Below are 15,869 nucleotides of genomic sequence, written 5' to 3'. Positions count from 1 at the left end.
GGTATATTTAAAGATAGGAAAAGATGTAAAAATAGGTCGAAGAAAGCACAAATACGACAATATAACTAATTTAGCATTACAATAAAAAATAATTTTTTGTTATCATTAAGCAAAAGTAGGTAACAGATTTGGCAGGGAACAGTTATGAAATACATCATGTATAACAGATGGGTATTAAGAGTATATTAAAATATCTCTCAAATATAAATGAATAAGACATCTAACAATATGAAAAAAACAGCAAAAAGAAAATCTTAAAAGTCTAATACATATATGAAAAGATATTCAACTTCAGTAGTACTCATGAAAGTATAAACTAAATGACAAGATAATGTTTCATATGCTCATTGATTGTTAATTATAAAGTTTGACTCACAATTTCTGAAGGAAAAAAAGAAAACAAGAGTCAAAGGAAACAGAATTCTCATATACTCCTGGGAGAAACGCAAACTGATAAAATCATTTTGAGGGCAATCTGGCCAACACTATTCAGAACACTCCTACCTTAGGACCAGCAATTATGCTTTCAGGTATGTGTACCAGAGCAGAGGTCAGCAAGTTAAGGCTTGCCAGTCATCTGTTTATGAATCATGTTTTACTGAAACACAGTCATGCTCATTTGCTCATATACTGTTGTCTATGGTTGCTTTCTTGCTACAAAGGCAGAGTTGAGTAGTTGCAACAGACCACATGGCTGACAAAGTCTAAGCTACTTACCATACAGCCCTCTAAGAAAAAGACTCTTGACCTAGAAAAACTTTTGTGCACGTTTATAGGATATGGATAAGTATGTTTATCAGAGTTGTTTCAACAGTGAGAAATTATAAATCACCTAAATATATGTCAAGCAGAAAACAGGTAAAGCTACACAGAACTATGTCATCCATGTATTTATAAAACATTACAGCAGCACAGAAGGATAAGTAACTTTCGTTCTACCAATCCCCAACTCCCAGAAAAAGCTCTTATGAATAAGCTGATGTACATTTATCCAACCTTTTCTTACACGCATAGAGGAGAGTAGGGAGCACCATACTATGAGCCCAAATTTGTGTTGAACAAATAAAGAAACAAATAAATAAATAACCAAACTGTTAATGGAGACAGGCAGAGACTAATTCAAATAGGCATGGGCAAGAGTGGATTTTGTTTCAATTTCCCCAAAACTGTTCCACAGTCATTTGTATGTGTTTTATTGGTCATCTGCATTTTCTTTTCAATAAACTGAATGATTACATCCTCTGCCCATATAAAAAGTTGTCTTTTTCTTCTTAGTTTGTAGAATTCTTACAGTACAGGGATATTAAACCTTTCCCCCTTGATGTGTCACAAATAGTTTCCGGTATTTTTTTTTTCCTGCAGGATGAATGCTTTAAAATTTTACAAAATAAATCCTGTCCCCTCCTATTGCTTTTGAGTTTCCATTCTTAATTAAGATCTCTCTTGTCCTATATTTTCTTCTATTAATTTTATTTTTTACATTTAGATATTTAACTCACCTGTAACTCTTCATGTACTAGATAGGGCTTCCTTGGTGGCTCAGTGGTAAAGAATCTGCCTGCCAATGAAGGAGATGTGGGTTCAATCCCTGGGTCAGGAAGATCCCCTGGAGAAGGAAATGGCGACCCATTCCAGTATTCTTGCCTGAGAAATCCCATGGACAGAGAAGGCTGACGGCCTACAGTTCACAGGGTCACGAAAGAATCGGACACGACTTAGTGACTAAAAAACAACCACCACCAGAAAGGTTCCCAGTTATCATCTATGTTCTCACTGAGTTATTTACCATTCCCCCTCCCCCAAACTTGCAACTTCTATCATTAAAAGATTCCAGATTTTCTTACATCTTTTTCTAGTCTCTATTCTGTTCTATTTGCCTATGTCTATTCCTGTGCTATTAATATCATACTGTGATTACTGCAACACCTTTACAGCAAATTTTACCAAATGGTAAGGTAAATCCTCACTCACTATAATTTTCTTAAATACTTTTGGAAATTCTTACTTTACAAACTTAAAAATCATTTTTCCGGGCTCTAAAAAAATTAAGATTATGACTAGAATCATATTATATTTCTATATCAACTTTTTAAAGAAAGACATTATTAGGATATTAAAATCTTCTCACCCAGGGATCTTATTTATTTTTAGCAACAGAGACATCAGTGGTTTAATGGAAGGGGGATCTTACACACCTGAAACAAAGTCCTGGAGTGATACCCTACCATGTGTGATGGATGGCAGGCAGGACACGCAGCAGGCTTCCCTCTTGGGTGGAAGGGGAGAGTGCCAGTTACACAGTGATGTCAGGCTGGCTCATCAGTTGCCAGGGAAAGCCACAGAGGGGGAATGCCCTTCACTGCCCCAGTGATCAGCACAGACAATAGCTGGGGCCAGGGGCAAGTGTGTGGGAAGGTCAGGCTTGTATGCAGGGTGCAGGGGAAGCAGGCATTCACAGGATGTACAGACAGCAAGAGTGGTCTGACTACTCACTTCACTCCTCCATACCCTGCAGGACCTTACAATCTTAGTTGGCCCCTCTTCTGTGATATCCCTGGCATCGCTGCAACCAGATAACACAAATACAATGCAGAGAGCCACACAGGCTTTTCTACTTCTAGGGCCCCATAGTGTGTCCTTTAGCAATTTTATATTTTTCTTCATGTGGTCTGTGTTTGGTATTTTAAAATTTCCTGTCATTATGAAGAGATCATTCTACCCAATTTCCATTTCCAAATGGTAGTCATTGCTAATAGAGAAACCCTAATGTATCTTAACTCCAGCCACCCTACTGAGTTCTCTCATTAGCTGAAAAACTTTTTGGCTCTTCACCATGGTTTTTCTAGGTAGACAACAATGTAGTTTACAAATGACAATTATTTGCTCTCTTCCCTTCTAGTTGGAAAATAGTGCAGTAGTTAAACAGTTTGTTTTCTTTCTACCTGAATTAGTGGAACCTCCAAACAAAGTTAAGTAATAGTGATGAGAGCAAGCGGCAAACCATGTTAATGACTGCAAAGGTAATAATCTAATTATTTCTCTATTTTCTCAATCTAATATAATGTTGGCTTCTGTTTCTGGTACATGATTGTTTTTAAAAAAAACTTTCACTCTATTTTTATTTTACTTGGAATTTTTATCCATCTTTTCCTTGCAAAGGAGGTAACACATTTTTTTCTCATGGCCTCAGGCCTTCTTGGAATTCACTTTCATGTTCGTTAGCTGACCATTCTAGTCTTACGTGCTGAGTCACTCAAGCAGAGTTATGAGGGAGAGAATTACTATGGACAATTATTTTCATTATTCCCATTACCTAATTATTAGTGTTTGTAAGAGTTGCATACTACTAATGTAATAATTTAATAACTACCCAAATGGTGGACACTGCAATCGTCTCTCTCTCTCTGTCTTACAGTGTTGTGATGAATAGCATAAAATCCATACTTATATTCTTGCTGCTTTAACTCGACATTCCTGGAGGACATATTCTGAGAGTCTTACAGAATTACTATGTCAGAGGGTACAAACATTTTAACTTTGACAGGTAGTGCTACAGAGTCCTTCAGGACTGTACCAGTTTATTCTTACAACAGGCAGACGACGATGCTTCATATTACAATCTCTCAAAATCTCACCAGTATTACATGACACTAAACTTTAAAGCTTTTGCCAGCCTGATAGGCAGAAAATTAACCAACCAAACAAGAAACCACCACCACAAACAAAAAACAACATTATTGTATGTTACTTTTCCCTGATAACTAGTGACGTTTAAGTATATTTTAACAATGATTTATTAACCACTTGTACTTTTGTGATGGGACTACTCATACTTTCTGATTATTTTCCTCTTTGGTTGTCTTGTTTTCAATTGATTTGTAGGTGCTCCCTGTATATTAGGGATAGTAACTCCTCATATGTACTGCAAATACTTCCATTTTTGCTTTGTGTACAATATCTCTTTAGCCCTAAGCTTAATATATTTCCAGAATAAATGAATGTTTGCTGTATTTATAAAATATGGACTAAAAATTCCTTAGAATATTAACTAGCAAAAGAACACTATATTCCAGAACAAAATTAAAATGAATACATCTGCACATATCTGGACAAAATGGCCAAGAAAGAACTCAAGTTAACCTGTTCTAGAGTAAGCTGTCTGGAATATACTTATTTATATTTATACATTAATACAGACATTTTCATATCAACATCTCATTTCTTAAGAACCTCTAAAAGCAAACACATTAACAGATATAGAAAAACATGTATACAGTATTCCATAAATTCACATTCTAAAAACGTAAATTCATATAAACCAGAGTAAAATTTCTCATAGTTTTTCTATCAACAAACAAAATCTGCCTGGTATTTTAAAATAATTTCATGAAAACACCAACTGTTACAAATACTAAATCTGTATTAATTGTATCATATAATTTAAAGTATCTTTGGAAATTCATTATATATTCTTGATTCCATACCACTTATATGGTGATAAATACCTTCTCCCAATATGTAACTTATCTTTTCACCTTTTTATTTTCTTCTTTTGGCCGTGCCATTTTGGCTTGCAGGATCTTAGTTCTCTGACCACAGACTGAACTCAGGGCCTGGCAGTAACAGCACTGAGTCCAAACAAATGGACAGACAGGGAATTCCCAAACATGCTTTTTCCCCTTTTCATTTTCTTTAAGGTACCTAATATAAGATAAATTCTTAATTTTAAAATAGTAGAATTTTACCAGTCTTTATAATTAGTCTAATGTCTTAAGAAATCCTTTCTTATGCCAATATTCTTTCTTTACATAGTTGAGGGTAGAAACATGAGAATGTTCTCCATTCAATTTGTTTCTCTTCCCAAGGTTCTTTTTATATGTTTCTCTCCTCGAATGAGACTTTCCTTTTTTCATTACACAAACACAGAAGTAAAAATCTCAAAGGATAACTGAAGTTAGCTAGCAACTAATAAGATGACCAGAATTGAATTCTTCTTCCCTCTTATAATTCCAAGGCATAGCAGAACAGTATCCGAGAATTGAAATATGAAGGCAGAATTATGTGAATACTGGTTATGCTTCCCAGCAGCCATAGTAAACTATTCTTATTTTGAACTAGTGCCAAAGTAAAGATAGACTTTAAAAAATCTTTAAGAATAAAACTTAACCAAAGTTAACAGAGCTGTAATTCATTAGATTCTTCATAGAAATCTACCTACTACTGTTTCATAGTTTAATAATAAATATGTTACCTGTGCTCGTTTTTCCATATCCTGGCAACTACCTAGTTGTTCTTCCATTGCAACTCTGATTTGCCTTGCCTCGTATTCCAACTGCCTTCTGGTCATATCTGTTTGTAAGGAAAACTAAAACCACAAGTAAAATGGAAATGTTAATATCTTGTGTTTATCAGTAAAAATAAAAAAGCATATAAGTATCCATAAAGAAAATGAATAAACAAATACATAAGTTATCATAAGAAAGTTATTTTTTACTCTAAGAAGTCCTAAAACTTGATGATCACTGCTAGGCTCAGCCTGGCTTTCTGATGTGAAGTGAAGAGTTGAAACACTTTTACTGCCCCACAGTCACAAATAGTTTTAATTAAATTGTACTAGCTCTTTAAAATATATATATTTATCCAGTTAAGGTAAGCCTATTTTCAGTTACCTTACAATTCTTCTGCCCTGAAGAAGCACTACTTTGAACTGTTAAAAATTAGAATATTAATGTGGACAAAATAGAAAAATCAAGGATCAGGTCCATCATCCTTAAGTTTATACCTCACTTCAGGATTCTTATGTACATGGAGACTAAATAGAGAGAACTTTCCCACATGTAAAATAAAGAAGACAGAATAAAGAAAAGCTTTTATATAAAAATAAATTGCAAGATAACACAAACTTTTTGGTAAAAATATAAATATGAACCAAAGTTGAAACAAACCAAAAAAAGTACTTCTTCATGGAGTGGGTGTTAGTGCATTCAAAACTTTATTAGCCCTCTTAACTACAATTCCAGATGTTGTGGTAACTGCTAGGTATAAAAAATGAAAAAAGGAGAAGGCAAAGAAACTTACAAAGACATGCTCCAAGGCTAAAAGAACAGCTGGACAAAATAATGAGTGACAGTTATAACAGACCACGAAGGGAATAAGGAAGTGCTGTAGATTCTTCATGCTCTGTAAGTCCAATAAAAAGCTGCATGTGGGCAATTCCCTGGAGGTCCAGGGGTTAGGACTCCACACACTCACTGTCAAGGGTGAAGGTCTGATCCCTGATCAGAAACTAAGATCCTACATACACACACACACACACACACACACACACACACACACACACACACACACACACACAGACAAAAGCTGCATGTGTATGTGTCTGACTCAGAATAGCATTCTGTAGGCCTAAGAATCCCAAAATGTGTTGTCAGGTTAAGTTAGAGAAGCTTTCACCCTTTCCCCTTGCAATATACAGACGACATATGCAGGATGCGTTCCTATAGGCATATCCACATTATGTGTTGCAACACAGTTGAAATAGTCTCCATGCTGTGAGTCATGTTATAACTACACTTATTTGTCCTCCACTTCCAAAAATCCCTTGCGCAAAAGGTTGAAGATGACACATTATATTACAATAACGTGGTTTATATTTGATGTTTTAAGCAATGCCTGGTAACCTGATAAGTATTTCTATATGAAAGCATTCTTAACCTGCCTTCCCAATATAAAATAAAAATTTTGTGAATTTAAAAATATTTATGAAATATAAGCAATTTACATTTGCTAATGTTGCCTAATGGTCTATAATGTCTTACATATCCTCTTAAATAAATGTGACTGACTATATGGTAAATTAATATGGGAATGAGCTGACAACTGATCTTTGTTTCAGGTATTAACCAATTGCTCTTGAACTGTTTCATACACAACTGCATGCAGACAGCTAGACTCTAAATACTGTACATTTTAATTACCAAAGTGAATGTTAAGCAAAACAGTGCTTTAATATTAAGAGCAACGATCCCTCCAAACCCTACTGAGTTCCTAATCCTCATACGTCCACACTCTCTATGAACTGTTCTTTCACTTGTGGTGTCTCCTTAGCTCCCAAAATGATGTTAACGACATTGTCAGGAAGGGAGATTCTTTCCCTCTCACAACCTGGATAAGTTTGTGCTCAGGAGGCTGACCACTGAAGTTTCTAGTTCTAGCTCCCGCCAGACAATGCCCACCCACGCAGGAATGTGATTAACTGCGTGTTCTGGAAAAGGTTTTTCCTTCATTGTTACTTCTTCTTTTATAATGTCCTCTCAAAACTATTAGAAAATGAAAAATCTAAGCTAAGAGTTGAAGATTAATTTTAACTGGCCTATTTCTAAAAAATTGTTTTAAAATTTATGGGTAACAGTTAAAATAAAGTCTTATTTAAAATTATTAATGTATTTCAGAAATGTTCTTATACGTGTCACCCCATGAATAGAACAGTTGACTTGGAGAGCTTGGGTGGGGAGGGAGAGGCTGACAGAATTAAGTTATTTTTTACATAGTTATATTAGCAAAACAAACAACTTTTAGTGCTTGCAAAAAGCTCTAACATCTGTGCCAACAGCTACTGTCATTTACAATAACTAGAATAGGACTCAGGTTATCTCAAAGATACTTTCACTGCAAAAACCATCTGGCACAAGTCCTGTAATATAGTTCAAAAAACAGACAGATGGTAGTAAACATTTCTACAGAGTATCTTTGGTAATTCAACACGTCAAATAATAAAACACCTAGTTGAATCCTGAATCTTTTAGTTTTATCATCTCTACATACAAAATTCATTGACTATATATTTATGTTGAAGTTGGATAAAACATACTACAGTTTACAAATAACTATATAGTTATAAACTTATATACACTTTCAGATATAAAAATAAGTTATTTTGTCAAGTTACTTACATTTTCAGTTAAAGGAAGGCTATCTGTTCTTTTAGTGAGATTCTGAAGTTGAGCATAATACCAGTCTTTTTCCTTTTCTTCTTTGTCAAGGTCAGCAAGAAGCAATGATCTGTTTTTCAAAAAAAAGTTAAGTTTACACAATGCTAATATGGAGCACATAACAGCAACTCTCATAAGCTATAACTGTAATGTTTTCTATTTAAAGTAATATAATAAATAAGTGAGAATTTGACTAATTTTAGATTTCTGAAGGTGGGACTTAGATTACAGTCATTAAAATTTGAATATTAAAAGTTTTAAACTTTTTCAGCTAAATAAGATGGCAACCATTCTTACTAGAATATTTACATTTCAACCAAATGCTTTCTTCACATTTAGAGTCTACGAATTTGATGTTGGTATACAGTTAAAAGTATAGATTTAATAAAACTCAAATATAAGAATAAAAAGTATAATAAAGGAGCAAAGAAAAGCAGTAATTATGCAAAAAATAAATTTAGAGTATAGGGAACTATTGCACGTAGCTTTCAGCTTCTTATTAGTCAAAATAAGAAATATATTATCACTGTGTGGTAACAGGAGGTTGTTCTGAGGGAGAGAGACATTTTCTTAGGCTTGGAATCTGAAGATGAACTTGTTACATAATTTCTGACAACCCAATCGATGATGTCCTCAATAACAACCTATATCAATATTCTATATCAATACTCCGTATCTGATCAATATAAACATAAATGCAAAATAAAGGGTTAAGAGGAAAAAATCAGTAGGTACAAGAAGTATATGATCTATGTCCTTTTTTGTGACTCCTTCCCTAAGCGACCACTATTATTCTCTTATATTTATTTCCAGAGACATTCTATAAAAATGAAAGAATATATGTGTACATATGTACATGTACATTTTAAAACATAAATAATAGCATATTATTATCTGTGCTATCTTACAACTTTTTACCACTTAAAAGTCTATCTTGGAGATCATTCTTGTACCAGAATATAAAAAGGTCCTATGTGGTTTTTTGCTAGCTGCAAAGATATTTATGAATCCATAAAAGAATAAATAATAACTGGTTCTATGTTAGAGGGCATTTAGGGTCTTTCTAATCTTTTGCTATTATAAACAGTGCTTCATTGAATATACTTATATATAACTTCATTGTACAAATATGCAAGCATGTGTAGATGACAAATTCCTAGGATATGTAAACTTTTAACTTACTGTCCTTACTAGATATTGTACCAATTTATGCTTCTGCCACCTTTGACAATATAAATGCTTCATCAAACCTTTTAGATTCTTTTACATTTCTAGGGTTTAAAAAATGGTATATCATTATGGACTTCCTTGTTTTCAGCCACACTGCACAGCTTGTGGGATCTTAGTTTCCAGACCATGGATGGAACCCCAGCTCATGGCATTAGAAGTGCGGAGTCCTAACCACTGGACCAAAAGGGAATTCCCTATCACTATGGGTTTGTTTGTTGTTGTTTTTTTTTTTCACTATGGTTTTAATTTGATTTCTTTTAGTATAGGTAAGTGTAAGCATTTTTCCAAGTTTAAAACCCATTTTTATTTCCTTTTCTGTGACTTTTTCTTATTTATAGGACCTCTTCTGTATTAAGAATGATAGTACTCTGTCAGTTATAAATATATTTTCTCAGTGACTCACTTGAATATGAGGATATTTTTTATTACAGCTTCTGGGCTTCACTCTTACCGAGTCATTCCCCACTCTGACTCTGTTATTAATACTTTAAAATTCTATTTGATTGTATTTTCTTGATGAATAAGTATGCATGTATGTGGAAGGTTCTACTCTTGCTAAACTTTCCATTCTTTACTGAGAAGCAACTTAAAAAATAAGAATAAGCCTTCACTTTTTGCTGCGGCAACCTCAGTAGTGGGGGAATTCATGGGAAGAAGCCAGCTCCTGGTTACGATGTGCCAACCTGGGGCAGAGGTGCTGACCAATGAGAAGCTGCCCTCTCCCTTCCATTTTTGACAACAGGAGCAGGAGAAAGCAGTGCAGAAATCCTGAACCCCTTCCACAGGCTGGGTATTACCACTAGCAAAAACATGAGATCTGATCCTATTTTTTTAATGATCCCTGGTGAGCACCTGCAGGACCCACCAGGACCAAGGCAAGGGAACAAGGGACAGAGGGAGATGCTATTTCTTCTGATTAATCTTCAATAAATTGGCCTATTTAATCAAGATCTGGTGCTAAAAGTGCTCAAATGAATAAGCTAATTTTAGTGATGGTACTGGAGTGAGAAAAACGTTAAGGAGAATAGGGCCAAGTTGTTGCTATCAAGTTTTAAGACTGAACTCTGGCAAAATACTCTTGGGAAGCCAAAGTCAAGAGCCAACATGGTAACAAGTGGCTAACTGATAGGAACTGATCTTATAACTCAAATCACTGTATTTAAGGCTCAAAACTGAAACAAGGCACAGACTCAGAAGCTGGTGGGTCTTTGTTGTTTAGCATATTGAAGGCGTATTTAGTGACTGTCAACAGTCTTCTTTAAAATGTAAATGTTAGCTAGGAAGTTAGACATAAACAAGGGGAGGCCTGGCTGAAAGGGATGCAAACTGATCTCTGACCTCCATCCCAGACACACCCATGAGAGCTCACAGATGCTACAAAATAACCACAGAGACTTTTCAACACATGGGCCCTGGGCACACAGTGGACAGAAAACCACCATAGGGACTTCTCCAAGTAACTTTAGGCAGTTAGGGGACCATTAAGGGCTCATGAATATTCTACATCTAATTATAAGATGGCATTAGGCGAAGACACATGGGAAGGCATAAACAACACAGCCTGCTGTTATATAACTTGAAACTGTCAATCGGCCTTGAATGTTTGACCATTTGCATTCCTCTCATTGATTGGTGGCGGGTACAAGCCCTACTCTGCACCAGGCATGTCCAAAAGGAGGAGACTGGACACATCAAAGAGGACCAAGAGGGATCCACAGGGAAGATGAGGAGGGCTCCTTTGGGAGTATCTTACTAATAAAAGGTCTGTCCGCTTGAGCTGAACTGAGCTGTAACTTGCCTGATGTTCTATACCTTTTGGTCCATTGCTCCAAATTTTTGCTGCAATGAGACAAGAACCAAGGAAGATAAATAAACTCATCTGACATAAATTTCATGTCTTCTTAGTCCTCTAGCTAACTCAGGATCATCTAGAAGAACATGGCACATGTATCAGGCATTTAAATATTTGTTAAAAAGTATTACTGGCTAATGTGACAATAACTATTTGGGTGTATCAGACAAGAGTACTAAGGAGTTTTTAAAAAATATCTAATTTCATCCTCACAACATCTTTTAACTGGAAAACTGAGGTTCAAAAAGGTCATGGAGCTTCCCTGGCTGCAGAGCGGTTAAGAATCCTCCTGCCAGCGCAGGGACTCAGGTCTGACCCCTGGTCCTGGAAGATCCCACATGCCCAGAGGGTAACTAAGCCCACGCGTCACAACCACTGAAGCCTGTGCTCCCTAGAGCCCGTGTGGCAGAACAAGACCCCATTCTCTGCAACTAGAGAAAGCACCTGTGCAGCAAGGAATACCCAACACAGTCAAAAACAAAAATAAATTAAGAAAAAAAAAAGGGTATGCATCTGGGCTTGAGTTCTGGCTTGAGTGTTTTCTAACACTTACGTCACTTAAACTTACTGTATCTATAGGTAATACAGAGAACAAGGAAAAAAAGATACAGAGATAGTTCTCTGACTTAAGGGATGTCTAGAAAGAAAGAACAGAAAAACAGAGGGGGTAAAATCATCAAAGAAATAACAGAATTTTCAAAAGTTGAAGAAAATAAATTTCCAGATCAAAAGGGCACAGTGAGTAGTATCCAGTATGATGAATCAAGAAAACACATATCAAGGTACTCTAAAAACTTCAGAAAAATGACTTCCTGCAAAGGAACGTGAATTAAGACTGATATGCAATTTCTCATCAGTGACACTGATTATAAAGAAGGAAAATGAGTTTGAGCCTAGACCTAGCCAAACTATCATTCAAGTACAAGAGCAAAACACAGATTTTGTCCCATAAACAAGGGCTAAATCTACCTTCAAACAACGGTGGGAGCCAGGAGGACACAGGGTATTGACAACTACATACACACACACTCTTTGTGAATAAAATTAGGCCTTTATCACATAAAGCAAAGTAAGTTCTTAGGAAAACTGGCATGCTCACATGCCTCTTGACAGAGTTCAAAGGGGACAAAGCGATGGAAGAATGTACACTCCAATTAGCTTCTGGTTTTTCAGGACACTGTTTCCTAGACTCTCAGAAAGAGTCCTGGTTCAAGATATGAAACAGAGATTCACTGAAACTCAAGAGATTAAAGAAAGCTTAACACTATTTCTGGCCCATGATTATTGTTATTTTTAGAGATGTACACATCTAAAACCAGAGAGAAAGTAGTAAAAGGTCTTTTGACTCTCAATGAGATATGCTGGGTATTTTCCATATGTTAATATCCATTGTTCATAACTCCACAAGGTAGAACCATATTCCTATTTTACAGAAGGAAATGACACAAAAATTTAAAGACTTGACCAAGATCCCAGAGAATTTATACATTTGGACATTTATGCAAATTAACATTTATACATTTGAGTATTTCTTGAAAGTCTAATAGAACTTTTAGGAATATCAATATAATATGGTATTAATCATGCAAAAGGAATTTATAATCTCATAGGACGTACAAAAATACTTGACCAAGTGCTTGGTAACTATATATTCTGATACTTGTAGTGTGATGATTTTAACTTCAAGAAGAAAAGAATTAACACACTAGCTCTTAGAAAGGAGAACTGATTCTCTATCAGGCAACATTTTTTTAAGAAACCAAAACTGATAAACTGCTTCATTTGTGACTCCTTGAAATAGGTCTTTAATAATGGAAACCAGTCACCTTATACTGAATCTGGTAGTCATTTAATTCATTTGAAAAGATAGCCAAAAAGTCAATCAAAACGCATTACATATTTTAGCCACTGTGATTATGCATACTATTCGTACATTATTCACTGTACAGAGCATCTGAGCACTGGAGTCCCAAGAAGCTGCCTCCTTCACGTTTTCAGGTGTAAGGTAAGGACGCCCAGTAATTCATCACTCTGAGACAATGAATGGAAAATGCTCTCTAAGTGCTGCTTGTGATCCTCCAACACACGCTTCATAACTCCTATTCTGTATTGCCACAAAACGACAAAATCTAGCAAAAATTGGAGCATAAAAGTTTACTACTTAATGAAGAAATGTTACCTCTCTTTTTCAAGTTCTTCTAAATAACCGGTATTTTCTCTGCTTCCATTTACAAACCCTCTTCATGGAAATGAACCCATAGGAACGGGACTGCACTCTCCTGAGCGACTAGATACAGATCCTTCTCGGCTTCCGTAAGAATGGAGGGACATTTTTGGACCGTAGTTTCACTCCAGGGAAATTACTGCTATCTAAGTTAAGTTCTAAATAAAATACAGACAAGTTTTTATAAAACAACTGCTTTAAGTGATCTAAAATATTGCTAATGTATTATATTATCTTTTAATAATGAAACCTTAGGTTCACATTTAGCCCTCAAATTTTAAACCATTTTATAATTGAAATACATTATATATATATCACATAAAGTATGCAGGAGTACTAAATTATTGCAGTTATTGAGCAGCAGATCTATACAGGGACAGAAGAAATCCTTATCTCAAATGCTGATGACCAGAAAAATTCACTGACTACTGGTTCTAAAACAGAAACGTCCTGAAAAAAAAAAAAAAAAAAAAAACACCAGGTCAAAGCACTTATAAAAGGGTACATTTGTGGTGGTGACCATCTTGCAATATACACAAATATTGGGTCATTAAAAAATAAAAAGTGTTCACCTTTTGGTTTAGAGGCCTGCAACTATAGATTTCTATCAGAGAAAGCCACAAATGTATATGAGTGAATGAACAATTATTTATGAACAGAATAGCTAAACTTTCCCTCCAAGATAGCTTGAGTCAGTCTGGTGGGGAAAAAGTATGTTAAAGAAAAATTAGACAGAATGTGCTTTCTTAGATTCCTACTAAGTAATAATATATTTGAGGATCCAAAAGTAATTTCTCTGCCCATCTTCAATTACAATTAAAACTTACTGATTTGACATTTGAATTTTTAAGTGATAAAACAAGAAAGACATTCTTTTAAAATTCTATTTAAAATGGCTTAAAATCAGTGTTGTGTGTATATAAGTGCAAAGATAAAGCACTTCTATTCTGAATGGAACAAAGAAGGGCACTGACTCCTGGCAAAAGAGCAATGCGTTTTAGAAAGAGCTGAAAATTGTCAAGAAAGGTATCTAAAATAGTTTATTTAAAGGCAGTTAAATGTTATAACTGAAAAAATGACAAGCAAATAGACTTTTTACGTATTTGTACTTTAAAAATTACATCCTAATGCATGAGGCTAAGAAAATCCAACACCAACATTCTAATCAAGAGAAGCTGTATTTGGACACACACACCTAAAGCTGACAACTGGAGCTTAAAAAAATTACTTTAAAACACTTTTTAAAAATTTACCTTTAAGACGCTCTAATAAATCAATCTGTCCAGAAGAAGCCATAGCTTCATCTTCAATACTTCCTTGTAGTTGTTTAAGTACTTCCTGTAAAAAAGAACACAGTATCTCAATATGACGAAATTCTAAATGACTTTTTGAAGATATGATTTTAACTTTCTTGGCATTTAGGTCTGCTGGGGGAAAAAAGTTATTTCAGATCTATCTGAAAACATATAAAATGCAAAGTACTTTACATATATTACCTATTACTAATTATAAATAATAAATTACAGCCCAACAACAACAGTGATACTTTGTGGTGATGGTGATTACAAATAGTCTCCATACAGTATACACGGAATAGTTAAGATATTTGTAACTTCTGAAATAACATAACAAGGTGGATTACTCTCATTTTTCAGACAGACCAACTGAGACTCAAAAGATTTGCTGAAGACAGAAAAACTAAGCTTGTACCAACATGGCCATGAAAGACAGCAAATTAACACATTTAACACCCCAATAAATACCAAGCAGTTATATACTAAATTTATATACATTCTACTACATTGATTTATACTCAGCAGTTAAGTGACTGTATGCTGTCTCCTGACTTTTGGTCCATTGCTTCCTTTCCCATCTAAAGCCTTCTCTCAACAAATTTTTGTCAGAGGAGGTCAAAAACTTTCACTTTCTACTAGTTTTTCTGTATATTCCTTAACAATAATTTATACATATTTTTACATTTTACATATTCTGAGGCATCCCACTCTAGTTCACAGCAAAATCTTTGCTGGCCAAGTAGGATTCCAAATGCAAAACAATGTATTTGAACAGTTACAATCCTATAGCTATGGGCAGTGTTCCTCTATGTGAAAAAGGATCCATAAATAGATTGAAAAGAAAATCTGTCAAAAAGAGTAAATATAGTAAAGACTATGTCAGTGGTTTACCTTGATAGTGACATTAGAAGCATTAAGAAAAGAATTCCTATGTTAACAATAAGAAATAGCCTGTGACCTTAATGATCTGACCTTCAAATAAAGACCATGTTGGAAGTTAAAAGGCTTAGATAAGTAGATGTGGGAACGTGGAGGTGACTGTTATTTATAGTCAGAAATTGTGTCAGTGTATCACAACTGTGGGATAGGAAATAAATTTGCACAGGGATGTCTTTCTTGAATGAATGTAGATTACTATAAACATCAGGACACAATTCTCTTCCACAAAGTTTGAGAATTACCACTGAAAACTACCTGCAGTTTTCAGGATCCTGGGTCTCCTTCCATCCACTGCAGCTTGTAATTCAAAGATCTTTTAATCTTATCCTATTTCTTAC

General features: G+C 34.9%; 1 long non-coding RNA gene across 1 annotated transcript in view; it reads right to left on the bottom strand.

Annotated features, from left to right (window-relative positions):
- LOC136155175 (uncharacterized) overlaps positions 1-15,869 on the bottom strand; it is a 192,981-nt gene that overhangs the window by 145,078 nt on the left and 32,034 nt on the right. The window contains exons 3-6 of the long non-coding RNA XR_010660706.1: positions 14,551-14,635; positions 13,253-13,455; positions 7,953-8,061; positions 5,252-5,365 (exon numbers count right to left, since the gene is read on the bottom strand). This is a non-coding gene — a long non-coding RNA (uncharacterized lncRNA). The remainder of the gene's footprint in view (positions 1-5,251; positions 5,366-7,952; positions 8,062-13,252; positions 13,456-14,550; positions 14,636-15,869) is intronic.

The sequence above is a fragment of the Muntiacus reevesi genome, unplaced genomic scaffold (assembly GCF_963930625.1).
Source record: "Muntiacus reevesi unplaced genomic scaffold, mMunRee1.1 SCAFFOLD_133, whole genome shotgun sequence".
In the NCBI taxonomy this organism is placed as follows: domain Eukaryota; kingdom Metazoa; phylum Chordata; class Mammalia; order Artiodactyla; family Cervidae; genus Muntiacus; species Muntiacus reevesi.
This window is presented reverse-complemented; position numbering and strand designations above follow the sequence as displayed.